This window comes from Lontra canadensis, unplaced genomic scaffold (genome assembly GCF_010015895.1).
Source record: "Lontra canadensis isolate GAN:19392208 unplaced genomic scaffold, GSC_riverotter_1.0 scaffold29, whole genome shotgun sequence".
Lineage (NCBI taxonomy): Eukaryota > Metazoa > Chordata > Mammalia > Carnivora > Mustelidae > Lontra > Lontra canadensis.
In genome coordinates, this window is record NW_022631023.1 from 616,590 (window position 1) to 631,341 (window position 14,752).

Below are 14,752 nucleotides of genomic sequence, written 5' to 3' on the forward strand. Positions count from 1 at the left end.
TGGTGTTCTCCAGTGTGAATGTTCTAGAATTTATTCAGTCAATTACCGGCGGAGATGACCTTTGTTTCCATTTTTAATTCTTGAAAGCCCTGTGGCATCACACAGCCTAGACCCACACCCCGGAGCCCACGCGCAGGCACTTGCGGGCACAGGTGTCGGGCCTGGGCACCGCCCTGTAAGCTCGAGGGAGCGCGCCCACCGTGCAAAGCCCGTACGACCGCCCGCAGGCTCCTGCCCAACAGCCACCTTGTCCCCGGGACACAGCGACCACGAACCGAAGCGTCGCGGAACTGTGAGGACTTTCCCGTGCCGAACCGAGACGCTTCCATGTGGTCTGCCTCAGTTTGCTGAACTGCCCTTTCTGGGGGGGTCCTAACAGCTCGGACCCCCGCACGGACGACACGTGTGTCCCCGGCGTTCCCTTCCCGCCGCTCTTCCAAACACGGCGTTTCTAAGAACGTGGGTTCCTGTCTGCGGCCGAAGCAATGCCGAACCCACGGGGGCCGGCGGGGCAGCAGGAGCTCCCTGTGGCCGCGGGTCGGGCGCTCCCCGCCTGCCTGCCGCGGTCAGGCGGTCGGGCGGGTGGGAACCGGGGCCTCCCTCGCCGGCGTCCTGCTCGCTGGAACGTCAGGAACGCTCCGGCACTTAGGCCCAGAGGCGTCGTCTTCGCCTCAGTCCCTGTACTCGGGGCAAACCCCAGAAGGTGAGAAGACGTGGCGCGGCCGTGAACGGCGACCGCTGACTCCGTCCGGAACCCTCCCCGCGGCGCGGGCAAGTGTCGCGGATCTGGTTGTCCTGAACTTAAACCCCGGCTCCGCACCACGTCCGCTCGGGTCACGTCTTCTGAAAAGGCACCTCCGCGAAGGCGTCCTTCCTCCTCCTCAAGCACATTTGTTCACGGAGGCGGTTTCGTCACTGCCGCTTCAAAGTCTGCCAGACCCACAGTTCTTTCCCTGACATGCGATTGGCCTAGAAACACACACGTGATTCCTGGCTGGCCAATGGGATGGGAGGAGGAGTGCCCCATGGAATTCTGGGAAAGGCTTTCTTCTTGACTGACGCAGAGAGCAAAGGAGGCCGCGCCCTGTCGGGTCAGTTGGGTGTGTGCCTGGTGGTGGTCCGACAGGCGGTCCCGTGAGGCGGTCCCATGAGGGGGTTTGTGACATGGTCTCCAGTGGTGATATTGTGTGGGGGTCCCGTGTGGTGTTCCATGAGGTGGTCCCCATGAGGGGGTCCATGAGGTGGTCTGTGAAGGCATCCGTGAGGGACCTTGTGCGGCGGTCCCGTGAGAGGGTCTGTGCGGGTCGGCTCAGATTCTCAGCTTCTCCGGCCCCGGTGAACACCCGAGGCCTGTTCGTCTTCCGGAAACGAGGCGGTGAGATGAGTTATGGCCGGAGCTCCCACCCCCGCTCTTCCCGCAGCCTGTGAGGGAGGGAGCGGGCGCTTGCGCTGAAGGAATGCTGGAGGCCACGGCGCTCCGCTCCGCGCATCTCCCAACACGGGGCGCTGGTCTCCGTAGCTCCCGCAGCAGGTCCGGCACGCCAAGCGCTTCTCTTCAGAATCGGCCGCTGCTCCTCAAAATCGCCTGGGGTCCCTCCCGCGCTGCCTGCGCCCGGCTCCAGCCCCGAAGGTCGAGGTTCGGAGGGCCTTGGGCCGGGCCGGGCCTGGCGTCGGATCGGAAGGGCCCTCTTGCGCCTGCGGCCTCCGCGCTGCTGTGAAGTCAGCTGCAAACCTCCGCCTGAGGGCTCGGCCGGACGGGGACTGAGGGCCACCCGGACAGGCCGCAGCCCCTGGAGTCCATGTGTTGGCTCCAGCTCCGGGTCCAACTTGTGCTTGGGTCTACATGGCCACCTCTGTCCCCTCGGTTAGTGGGGTGGGGCCTGACACACGGAGAGTCCCTTGTGGGTCTGCATCTTCGTGCTTGAACTGTGCCCTCTGTCCCCTGAAGAGGTTCAGACCTTGCTGTCCTCCGCCCCGCCATCCCGTGTGTGTCCTGCCACAGGGGCTGGTCTGAGCAGCCCTGCTGCGGCCCAGACGGCCGCTGCTGCCACATTTGGGAAGCATCTGGGGGAACGGAGATCAAACGCAAGGCTGGGGAGAAACGTCCTTAGATGCAGCTGGCAGAAGATGAAATGCGCCGAACACAGGGACAGAATCCACAGAAGAGCAACAGGAAGACAAAAGCAGCGGGGTCCGGCCTAGCAGTGCTGTCCTGCAGAGAGCAGGGTAGTGGATGGCAGGGACTTGTGTGCATCCAGCGCTTCTGGGGTGTGACGAGCCGCTGTAATCTCCTTGTCCCTCATCTCACAGCCAGGGGACAGGCACTTTTATCAGGTTTACAGGCTTCATGTAAGCCCTTCTCATCCTGCTTAGCAAGTCCCAGACACTGTGCTGGGGCGTTGCAGAGACAACATTCAGGACAGCAGTCCATCGTCGGTGTTTCCGTTGCTCCCGCATCAGAGATGAGCGACTGGAGGAACCAGCAGCCAAGATCTGAATTCAGTCTGTACGTGTGCTCTTAACCTTAGTACTAGCTGCCTCGGGCATAGCAGTCAAGGGCCAAAGCCTGGAAGCTAGTGAGCCTGAGTTCAAGTCCTGAAAAGATAAGATATGATTAACCTCGACCCCACCATAGTGAAAATCCAAAGTTCCCAGGGATTTCTGCTAATTCATGGGGGACTCTCACTTTTGTAACCTCTATGCCCCAGTCCCAGGGTATGTACACTGTCCCTGGTCCTATTCTATACCCAGCGGGTACAGGACTCTTCATATCTCAGTACGTCTCAAAAACTTTGAATTAGAAACAGACTGTACCCAGTGGTACATAGATAGTGGCGGGGGAGGTTCATGTAAGTAAGATGTGCCTGGCCTTCTGAAGTCCACTGTACTCTCTCCTTGCTCACCTCCAACACAGTCTCAACACGTTTGTCTGCCTTCTCACATTTAAACATTCCTAGTGACTTTATTTTTTTTTTAAGATTTTGATTTCTTTATTTGACAGACAGAGATCACAAGTAGGCAGAGAGGCAGGCAGAGAGAGGAGGAAGCAGGCTCCCCGCGGAGCAGAGAGCCTGATGTGGGGCTCGATCCCAGGACTCTGGGATCATGACCTGAGCCGAAGGCAGAGGCTTTAACCCACTGAGCCACCCAGGCACCCCCATTCCTAGTGACTCTAAACTCTCCTGTGTCGTACATCCCCATCACCACCTCCCTTTTCTGAAGACGTGTTGCCCTCCTTGATCATGGTGAGAGGAGAGGGGGCAACTCCTTTGCCTTTCTACCCTAGTACTTTTTTAGGGAGTTCTTTCCAAGAAAACAAGTACTCTTTCCACCAAGACACCTCATACTGAATGAAACAATTTTTGGTCAGAAAATGTTGCTTTTGTCCCTACCAAATTGAAGAAGGAAAAGTACAAGACGGGAATGAGAAGGCTCCGTGCTATCTGTCTGCATCAATTGCTGGCCAAAGCTCTAGAAGAAGTAAGTCGCTGGCTTCTTCATCCATAAGCCAGGTGTCAAAGCCACTACCCCACAATCTTGGAAGAGTTGTCAATTACTTTTGGCTTAGGAGGCTGGGTGAAGCCAGTTCTCAGTCTCGCTATCCTCAAATATGAGGATATGAACAACACAGAGATTTGGAAAAGTGAAGCCAAACAATAGCAAAAGCCTTTATTGTTGAAAGGGAAGAAGGGAGACCAACTCCCTTTGCAAAGCAGCACTTGCCTCCACCCTGCCTGGAAGCTGTGGAGAGAGAAGACTGAAGTCAGAGTGTTGGGAAAATGCCCACCAATCCTGTCAGCAGTACAGGGTTGAAGAAAATGGGAGTCAGCAACCCTGAAAAAGGAGGTGAGAATTTCAAAGAGGGTAGAGCCTTTCTTACCCTTTCCTCTTGCCCCAACCATAGTGATGGTGATTTCTTCTGGGGTGGGATGGGGTGCCTAGTTGGCAAGGAGACTGAAGGATGGAACACCTAGTGTAGCTTATCACCCACAACAGATAGGAATATGGCCAAAGACAAGGAAAGAAGACAAATGAGAGAAGATGTGAAAGAGCAAGATAAGGGAGCTGGCACAGTAAGCGTGCTAGGAGATTCAATTTGGTGACCCTCAGTACCTGCTGTGAGCCTTTGTTCCCTTCTAAATTGAGGGAAAGATAAGAAAGGCATCTACTTTGAGAGAAAGATAGAACAGGCAAAAGCAAAACTAGCTATCAGACTTTGGGGTGACACTTGAGGTCCCTCTGCCCTGGACCAGATATGTTCTGGAGAGGGCAGAGTGGATTCCTGCACTGAACATTGAACAGAAGCCAGAGCCCAGGCCTACAGCCAGCAAGGCACAGATTGGCTTGGTCTTCTGGTTTGGGGGAGTCAAACCTTCAAATGGTCCTAGATGGGGGAGGAACATTGAGATGATTCACCTGAATATATAAGAATAAGGAAAAGATGAGCAAGAACTAAGCAAGGTACACATGGGCAAGGAAAATACAAGCAAAGCCAACATGTTGAAGGCTTTCTCAGTAGGGCTCCTCAGCTGGACCACAGGACACAGAAAATGATTAACTATTTTCTCAGTTCTCCCAGGATGGTTTATGTCTAGTACCATTCCAGATGCAGAGGAATCAAGTAAATTCGTTATCAGCAACCAATGTCTTAGGGTATTAGGACTTATTTTTCTTTGGAAACCCAGTTGAAAAGGCTGAAAGAAGCCTAATATGAAAAATACCCAAGGGGATAAAATCCCACAGGCACTTCCAGTTGTGGAGGTAACATCAATTATGCTTTAAAAAAAGATTGCAGTGATATGATGGTTAACAACAGAAGTGAAAATGGAAATTGCCCAGCCAAAGACGTGATGAGGGAACTGAAGCACTGAAAAGTCAACAAGTAGAAAAGCAGGAAAAAGATAGTCTCAAATATGAAATCACTCTGGATATTAGCCCCCAAGGACTCTGTTAAATAAAATTAAAATCTTTAACCAAGAGAGGAAAGGAAAAGCTACAAGGCAAAGATAGATGAAAAGCACAGACTTAACACTAGAAGAGCAGGTTCCAACAGCTACAGGACAGAGTCTCAGAAGAAAATATAAATCATGATAAGGTAAAATCGACAAAAGAAATCAAGAGGTTTGGCAGAGGAAGTATGAGTGTATTAGAATATCGATCTTTCACAGTGGGAAGGCACAGATAGTTTCTAAGTTTAAAAAAATCAAGGAATAAGGGTGCTTGGGTGGCTCAGTCATTTAAGCCTCTGCCTTCAGCTCAAGTCATGATCTCAGGGTCCTGGGATCGAGCCCTGTGTTGGGCTCCCCTTGCAGTGGGGAGTTTGCTTGTCCCTCACCCTCTCCCTCTACCCCTGCAATCTCTGTTGCTGCTCTCTCTCAAATAAATAAATAATTTTTTTAAATTCAAAAAATAGTTATAAAGGGACCCAGACCCAGGAGGAGAAGAACTAAAATAGAAATGAGCATGAATTAAAACCAGAAAAAATCAGAAAGTAAGCAAGGGGAGGAGAGTTGTGAAGAAGAGGCCACCTTTGATTTTCTTATCTTTAGCAGACAGTCAATAAATACTGTCTAAATATGTTAAATCAAGGAAAAATTAGCGTATAATACATGAAAGAAGAAATTGGAGTAATTGAACAGATTGTAACCCTTTTGAATTACCAGAAGAAAAATACCCCACTTCAGAAAGAAGAAAGCTAAATAGCAAGAGTGAAAAAATTAAAACAGCATTATAATTAGAAAATGTAAGATGCTGGCATTAAGGCAAAACATTATGTCACATGCAAATTAAATAAACTCATCTGTTGAAAGTAATAGCAAAGCCCACATACATGTTATAAATAAGAAATTAATCTAAAGCAAAGTGATTCAGAAAAGACCCATTAAACCTTAGGAAAACAAAGCAGATTGAATTTAAGACACATTTATGAAATAAGTTAAAACATCACTGTATATTTATAATAAAGATAAAATTGTCACAAATCTCAATACACCAAATAATACAGTGATAAAAATACATGAAACTGGCTACTTCTCTGGGACATGGACAGACTTTTCCCTATTCCACCCACTAAGTACAACTAAAAACCTGGATACTGTATGTAAAACAAGCTTAAGATTCTGCAAGGTAGAGAGAAGAGAAACCAGCCAGGGACAGTAGGATCTGAGGAACAATATGGTGGTGAGTTAGCTGGGTTTTCACACATTACAGACTTAGAGCTGAAGAAGCTGGTTAACTTAGAAGTAACAATGGGTGCAGACAAAACTAGTCACAACAAAAACTTTCTCTTTCTAGTCAAAGGAGCAGAGAAATGGCAACCTAGAAAGGCGGAAAACTTTGAAACCATAATCTCTATTCTAGTTATAAATGACATAAAAGGAAAACTGTGGCACCATTCCCACCATGCAAGCGTAGTCCAAGTGGGGAGTCTAGACTTTCCCCTCACAAGAATGATATTACAGAGTGCCAAGTATAGAGCGAGGATTTTCATCCCCACCTAATGAGGCATGTCTCTCTGCAGTTCAGGGGAGACCACAGAAGGACGGGACTTCCACCTTCATCCAGCAGTAATGGGGTATACCCCCCCACTCCTCATGGGGTGGTGTCAGAAGAGCCTGTCGAAGAGTTATGACTTACACATGGCTCAGCAGTAAGGAGACCACCTCCAGTGTAGTATCAGTAGAGAACATAGGGAGTTGGAACTCCTACCATCACCCAGAAGTAACAAAGAGTCCCCCTCCCCTTGGGTATCAATGGAGGGTTTCATGGGGAACATGGACTTCTACCTCTATCTGGCAATAACAATAACAAAAACAAGTGCCAGAGCACTGTCAAAGAAAGCCAACTAAAACAAGATTTCAGTGAGATCCAGAGTCTCATGGCATAATACAAAAATGCCCTGATTTCAGTCACCCATTACTCATTATACCAAGAACCACGAAGATCTTGAATGAAGAAGATAATCTGTAGATGCCAATCCTGAGATAATAAAGATGTTAGAATTATCTGACAAAGTTTAAAGCAGTCATGATGAAAATGCTTCAGTGAACAAATGTGCTTTGAAAAAAAAGAAAAATAAAGCCTCAGTAAAGAAATGGAATATACATTTTCAATAAGCAGAAGACATAAGGAAGAACCACAAGGAAGTTTTAAAACTTAACTATAATAACCATAATAAAAGGTTAGTGGGGGGATTAAACAGTACAATGAGGAAAAACTCAGTGAAACGAAGATAAAACAATGGAAATTTCCTGATATAAACAATACACAGATAATAGACTTAAAAAACAAAACAAAACAACAACAACAACAAAAACAGGCTCAGGGACCTGTGGGACTATGACAAAAGATTTGACATTCCTGTCATCATGGTCCCAGAAGGAAAGGAGCAAGAGGGTAGGGTTGAAAAAGTACTCAAAGACTTTCCCACAAAGGTGCAAAATGAGTTCAACAGAAGAAAGATTGCCATTTCAGTAAATGGTTCTAGATCAGCTGGACACTCATAAATTAAAAAATGAGCCTCCACCTCTATATGTGACAATATATAATGTCTTATATATATAGACAATAATTTTGAACAGATTATAGAATTATTTCTGTGTAAAACACAGAAATAAAACCATTGGAAAAAAATAGAAAAATTTTAGGATCTAACAGTAGGCAAAAGCATGATACATAATAGGAAAAATTGATAAATTGGACATCATCAAAACTAGAAACTTTTGCTCTGTGAATGATCCTGTTAAGAGATGAAAAGCTATAGAGTTGTAGAAAATGTTTGCAAACCACATATCTATTAAAGGACTAGTAACTAGGGTATATAAAGAACTCTCAAAACTCAATAGGGGAAAAACAATGGGAAAAAAATCCACCTAGGAAATAGGCAAAAGACGTGAAAATAAATTTCACTGAAGATATTGATGGAAAGTAAACACATGAAAAGATATTCAACATCATTATCCATAAGGAAATGTTAATTAAAACCACAGTGAGATGCCATTACATATTTATCAGAATAGCTAAAATGAAAAGAGGTGTTAGCACCAAATATTGTTGAGGATGTGGAGAGGCTTACTTATACAGTGTTGGGGATGATGTAAAATGATACCGGAATTCTAGAAAACATTTTGGAAATTAAAAAAAAAATACATACATGCTATTTGTTATGCTCCACAAATAAGTGAAACCATATGATAATTGACTCTCTCTGCTTGATTTATTTCACTCAGCATAATCTCTTCCAGTCCCGTCCATGTTGCCACAAAAGTTGGGTATTCATCCTTTCTGATGGAGGCATCATACTCCATAGTGTATATGGGCCACATCTTCCTTATCCATTTGTCCGTTAGGAGAAGGGAGTTGGGGGAAATTGGAAGGGGAGGTGAACAATGAGAGACTATGGACTCTGAAAAACAATCTGAAGGGTTTGAAGAGGTGGGTGGGTGGGAGGTTGGGGGAACCAGGTGGTGGATATTAGAAAGGGCACGGATTGCATGGAGCACTGGGTGTGGTACAAAAACAATGAATACTGTTATGCTGAAAATAAATTTTAAAAAATGATTAAAAAAATACATACAACTACTGTATGACCCAATATTTGCATTCCTTTATCCCAGATAATTAGGCCTTAATGCCAGACAAATGAAGATTTATTACAGGTACAAAACCTGTACACAAATGTATATAGCAGCTTTATTCATAATAGCCTCAAACTTGATAGAACCGAATGTCCTTGAGTGGGTGAATGGTTAAAAAAACTGTGGCACATCTATACCATGGAACATTACTCAGCAATAAAAAGCGATGAACTACTGATAAATACAACACCTAGATAAATCTCTAGAGAATTATGGCGAGTGAAAAAACACCATTCTGAAACACTTGTGAAGTGACTAAAGAAATGGAAAACATGTTAGTGATAGCCAGTAGTTAAGGATGGAGTAGAGGTGGGAGGGAAGGGGATTTGACCATTAAAAGAGCAAGGGAGGGAACTTTGTGGTGATGGAACTCTTCTGTATCATAGCACTGTCAATGTCAATATCCTGGTTGTGTTGTCCTGTGGTTTTGCAAGATGTTACCTTTGGGAAAAATTGGGTAAAGCGCACACAGGATCTTTCTTTCTGTATTCTTAAAACTGCATGTGAGTCAATAATTATTTCAGAATGAAATATTTTAAAAAATTTAAGTACAAGAAATTGGTTTCACATTTGCATATCCGTTACTATAATTCACCATAATAGAAACTAAGAAGAAAATGCATAATCATCTCAAAAGATGCAGAAAACACGTTTGATAAAATTCAATATCTTGATTAAAAAACACCCCAAAAACAGAAATCTACTGTGTTAATGGTATTGTTAAGATGCTATTTCTCCCCAAATTGATCTATTGATTCAATAAAATTTTAACAGGCTATTTCATAGATATTGATAAGCTGGTTTTAAAATTCAAATGAGAATGCAAAAGACTAGAATAGCTAGAATGGTTTTGAAAAAGAAGGTTGGAGGACTAACCCTAATTTTAAGATTTACAAATGATAGTAATCAGAACAGTGTAGTATTGAAACATATATAAATAGATCAATGTAACAGAATAAGGTTCAGAAATAGATCCACACATATATTTACAACTAATTCTTACAAAGGTACAAATGTAATTCAGTGAAGAAAGAAGTCTTCAACAAATGTTACTGGGATGATTGGATATCCTCATGTAAAGTAAAATGAATATTGATCCATATCTTGTACCATGTGCAAACATTAACTCAAAATAGGCTATTTATGTGTGTGTATGTATGTATGTATTTATTCATTTATTTTTAAGATTTTATTTATTTATTTGCCAGAGAGAGAGAGCGAGAGAGAGAGAGAGCGAGCGCATCAGCAGGGGGAGTGGCAGGCAGAGGGAGAAGCAGACTCCCTGCTGAGTGGGGAGCCCGATGTGGGACTCTATCCCAGGACCCCAGGATCATGACCCAAGCTTAAGGCAGATGCTTGGCCAAGTGAACCACCAGGTGTCCCTCAAAATGGGTAATTTAAAACATAAAACAATACAATGTATAGAAAAAATACTGGGTTGGGCACTTTGTGCATGTTATACCAAAAGCATGTTCCATTAAAAAAAAAAAAAGATGAAATGGCCTTCAAGAAAATTAAAAACTTGCGCTCTTTGAAAGACATAGTTTTGGGAATGAAAAGCCACAGACTGGGAGAAGATAATTGCAAATCATACATCTAATAAAGGACTTGTACCCAGCATATATGAAGAACCCTCAAAACTAAATAATAAGACTAACAACCCGCTTTTAAAAAATAGAACAAAGGATTTGAAGAGACACTTTACCAAAGAAAATACATGGATAATAAGCACGTGAAACTTCCTCAACATCATGAGTCATTAGGGAAATGTAAATTAAAACTATAGTGAGATACCACTATACATTTGAATGACTACAGTTTAAGACTGATCATATCAATTGTTGGTTTGGATGTGAAGCCACTGGAATTCTCATACACTGGTGGTGAGTGTGTAAGATGGTAAAACCACTTGGAAAACAGTTTGTTTCTTAAAGAATTAAACATATCTTTCATATGACCCAGTCATTTCACTCCTAGGTACTTACCTAAAAGAAATGAAAAGATATGTCCACACAAATATTTGTATACAAATGTTCATAGCTGATGAATATGTGCAGAAATGGCCATGGCCATGCACTGTCAGATTTGCAGACTTTTTTGGCAGGGGGCAGGGGGCAGGAATTTAACAACATTTATCATTCTTTCTCCAAGAGAAACAGTCCTCAGTTTGTATGAGGCTGGCTCTGTGGTTACCTCCTTCATCTGGAATACTTTGGATAACTCTGGATATTCAGAAAGCAATAGAAATAGAACTGTTATAGGAAAGCACACTAAAATATGTTAATTATGCAAAATGAAATCAGAGAGGTAGACAAACCATGAAAGACTCTCTTTTTTTTTTTTAAGAGTTTATTCATTTATTTATCAGAGAGAAAGATCACAAGTAGGCAGAGACTCAGGAAGAGAGAGAGGGGGAAGCAGGCTCCCTGCTGAGCAGAGAGCCCAATGCAGGGCTCTATCCCAGGACCCTGAGATCATGACCTGAGCCAAAGGCAGAGGCTTTAACCCACTGAGCCACCCAGGCAACCCACCATGAGAGACTCTTAACCATAGGGAAAAACCTGAGGGTTGCTGGAGGAGAGGGGGTGGGGGATGGGGAAATGGGGCGATAGGCATTAAGGAGGGCACGTAATGTGACGAACACTGGGTGTTGTATGCAGCTGATGAATCACTGACTTCTACCTCTGAAACTAATAGTACACTATATGTTAACTAATTGAACTTAAATAACATTAAAAAAATATGTCGGTTATGTGTTTATGAGGATTTTCCTTTACTTGACCTGTTTTCCTTGCTTGTTATTAGTAGATTTATTCCAAATGGAAACTTTTTTGAAAACATTTTAATTGTGTGACTGTTAGTCCTTCTGCAAAAGTTGCTTACTAAAACTTCTAAACAAAGGCTAATTTCATCAGTGAGTATAGTTGGTATTATTTTTATCCCTAAATACTTCAGTGTGTGTTTCCTAAGAATAAGCACATTGTCTTACATAAGCAGTGCAATGATCAAATTAGGAAATTTAACATTGACACAGTGCCATCTTCGAATCCACAGACTGTATTCAAATTTTGATGATTGTCCCAATAATGCCATTTATAGCTTTTTTTTCCTCTTGCCAAATGACCCAATCTCAGATCATATGTTGCATTTAGTTGTCATATTTCTAGTCTCCTTTAATCTGAAACAGTTCCTCAGCCCTTCTCTGTGTTTTATAACTTTAATATCTTTGAGTAATACAGACCAATTGTTTTGTAGAACACCTCTCAATTTTGGGCATTAAATGTGTCCTCAAGATTAGATTCTTTTTTTTTTTAAGATTATTTTTATTCATTTATTTGTCAGAGAGAGAGAGAGCGAGTGCACAAGCAGGGTGAGTGGCAGGCAGAGGAGAAGCAGGCTCCCCGCTGAGCAAGGACTCAAACCCAGGACCTTAGGATCATGACCTGAGCTGAAGGCAGAAGCTTAACCAGTTGAGTCACCCAGGCATCGCTCATGATTAGATTCTAATTATACATTTATATCATTATGTTATGGGCAGGAATACCACAGAGATGATGTTGTGTCTTTTTACTGTATCATATCAGAAGGCTAATGAAATCTGTGAGTTTCAGGCTTTTTTTTTTTAAGATTTTTTTTTTTTTAAAACACAGAGAGAGATCACAATAGGCAGAGATGTAGACAGAGATAGAGGGGGAAGCAGACTCCCTGCTGAGCAGAGAGCCCAGTGTGGGACTTGATCCCAGAACTCTGAGACCATGACCTGAGCCAAAGGCAGAGGCTTAACCCACTGAACCACCCAGGCGCCCAGGGTTGTTTTGTTTTGTTTTTTTTTAATATGGATGTTTGGTTTCTCCTCCACTATTAGTTGAAACAGTTTTTTTCCCCAGCAGATTAAATCTTTGCTTTCTCTTCCCCCTTTAACCTATGCTTTTCTTTGGGCCTCTTACACACTCCCCTGATTATGTGCAGTTCAGTGGTCAGCCAAGGATCTGGAGTTGACACCCCAATTTGTGTGTTGGCACCCTGCCCCTCTGTGGCCCTCTCTTTTCACAGACCCTCTGCAGACACATACATGTTATAATATACACACAGGGTAATTTGAGATGGCTCATAGGCCTACATGTAAACACTGAAATAAATGTTAGAAGAGAGTGTCCTCATAACTTGAGGTTAGGCAAAGATGTTTTAGGACACAAAAAAGTAATAACCATGAGATAAAAATTGAATGTTAGACATTATAAAAATTGAAATCTTCTTATCAAAAGGTAATATTGGGAAGGTAGTGATAAACAAGTCATGGAGTGGAAAAAAATACTTGCAAAGTATATGTAACAATGGACTTGTATTCAGACTGTCAAAAGAACTCATACACAACTACAGACCCAGAACTAGAAAACTACAAGCCCAATAAACTGGGCAGAAGATTGCAACAGGCACTAAACTATGGAGTGTCCAGTCAATAAGTACTAGTCATCAGTGATGAGGGAAAAGAAGATTAAAACTGTAATAATATGCCACTATATACCCACAGAATGCCAAAATTGAGACTGCCAGTATTAAATGTTAACAAAGATGAAGCAGCTGTAGCACAGACATTTCTGATGGAAATATAAAATGGTGAAAACAGTTTGGAAAACAGTTAAAATGTTAAACTGATACTGTATAATCTGGCAATTCCTCTCTTAGGTATCTTTCCAAGAAAAATGAAAATATTAGTGTGTACAGAAAAGTTTATAGCAGCTTCATCCATAAGAATCCAAACCTGGAAACAAGTCCGGTTATCACCAGTGTGTCCAGGATAATCCCAATACCCAGTAATGGAGATTGGCTGTGCAGCCGCAGAAAGGAACAGACTCCTGACAACGTGCGCGGACCTTGAAACTGTTACATTTCGTGAAAGAATGCATACACAAAGGAGTACATAGCTACATGATTCCATTGTTAGGCAACTCTAGAAGAGACAAATCTAATCTCTGTTGTCAGAAGGATGTGAGTGGCTGCTTGGGGTCCGGGAGGAGGCCTGAGGTTGGGGATGCTGAGGTTCGTGGTTGCGGTGGCTGTTATGCAGAAACGTACATTTGTCAAAACTTACCTAACTGTACACTTAAAACAGGTTCATTTCATTGTGTGTAAATTTGTTTCAGTAAAATTGATTTAAGTAAGAGAACACAAGGGTCTTGACTTTTTTTTAAGGATGGGGGTGGTGGGAGAGCAGAGGGAGAGAGAGCGAGAGAGAATCTCGAGCAGACTGCCCTCTGAGCAGAGCTGGACACGGGGCTCGACTTCACAATCCTGAGATCGTGACCTGAGCTGAAATTAAGAGTCAGACGCTTAACTGCCTGAGTACCCTGGGCACCCCAGGGGTCACATTGATATTATGCCGGACACATGTGTGGCCAAGAAACATTCAATAGGAGGAGGAAAGACATCATGGGCTACTTTTCACAACGACTGCATTTTTATGCAGAAATGACCTAGCCACAACTGTCATGAAGCAGAAATTGTAAGACAAAATGGGAGAAAGAGAAAGAAATCCCACTCTTAGGAGATTTATTGCTCCTCTATCCATCCAAAACAGAGCAAGGGGACACAGGAGTTAGAGCGCAGATGTACTCTCCAATGTGGCATTGCAGGCCTTGTGCACAGCTGTTGAGGTCTGTGCTCTGATCACAGAGAATGCGCTTTTCTGTTCCAGTGCGCATAGAAGAGTCATGAAAACTGACCACAAATTAGGCCGCAGTGAACATCTCAATTCCAGATAGGAGAAGTAATGTGAACAACATGAGAAAAACTAAAAATCAAACCAGAAAGCATAAATGCTCTTCTGCTTAAATATTTTAAAACTTTGTTTAAAAACTCTTGTGTGAAAGGGTAAAGACAAACCAATTTCAGACCTGCTAGGGAATGATGATAATGAAAACATCAGAATCGAGGGGATGTTGCTCAGTGTTCAGAGACAAACTTACAAGCTTATATTCCTATCAAGAAAAACAAAAGAAAGAAAAATAAATGAATTAAATGTCCAATTCCAAAATTTTAAGTAAGAACAACCGAATAAGCTGAAAGTGGCCATTAATAAGGCAGTCAGAAACTAACTAGTTGGAAAACAGTAGAAC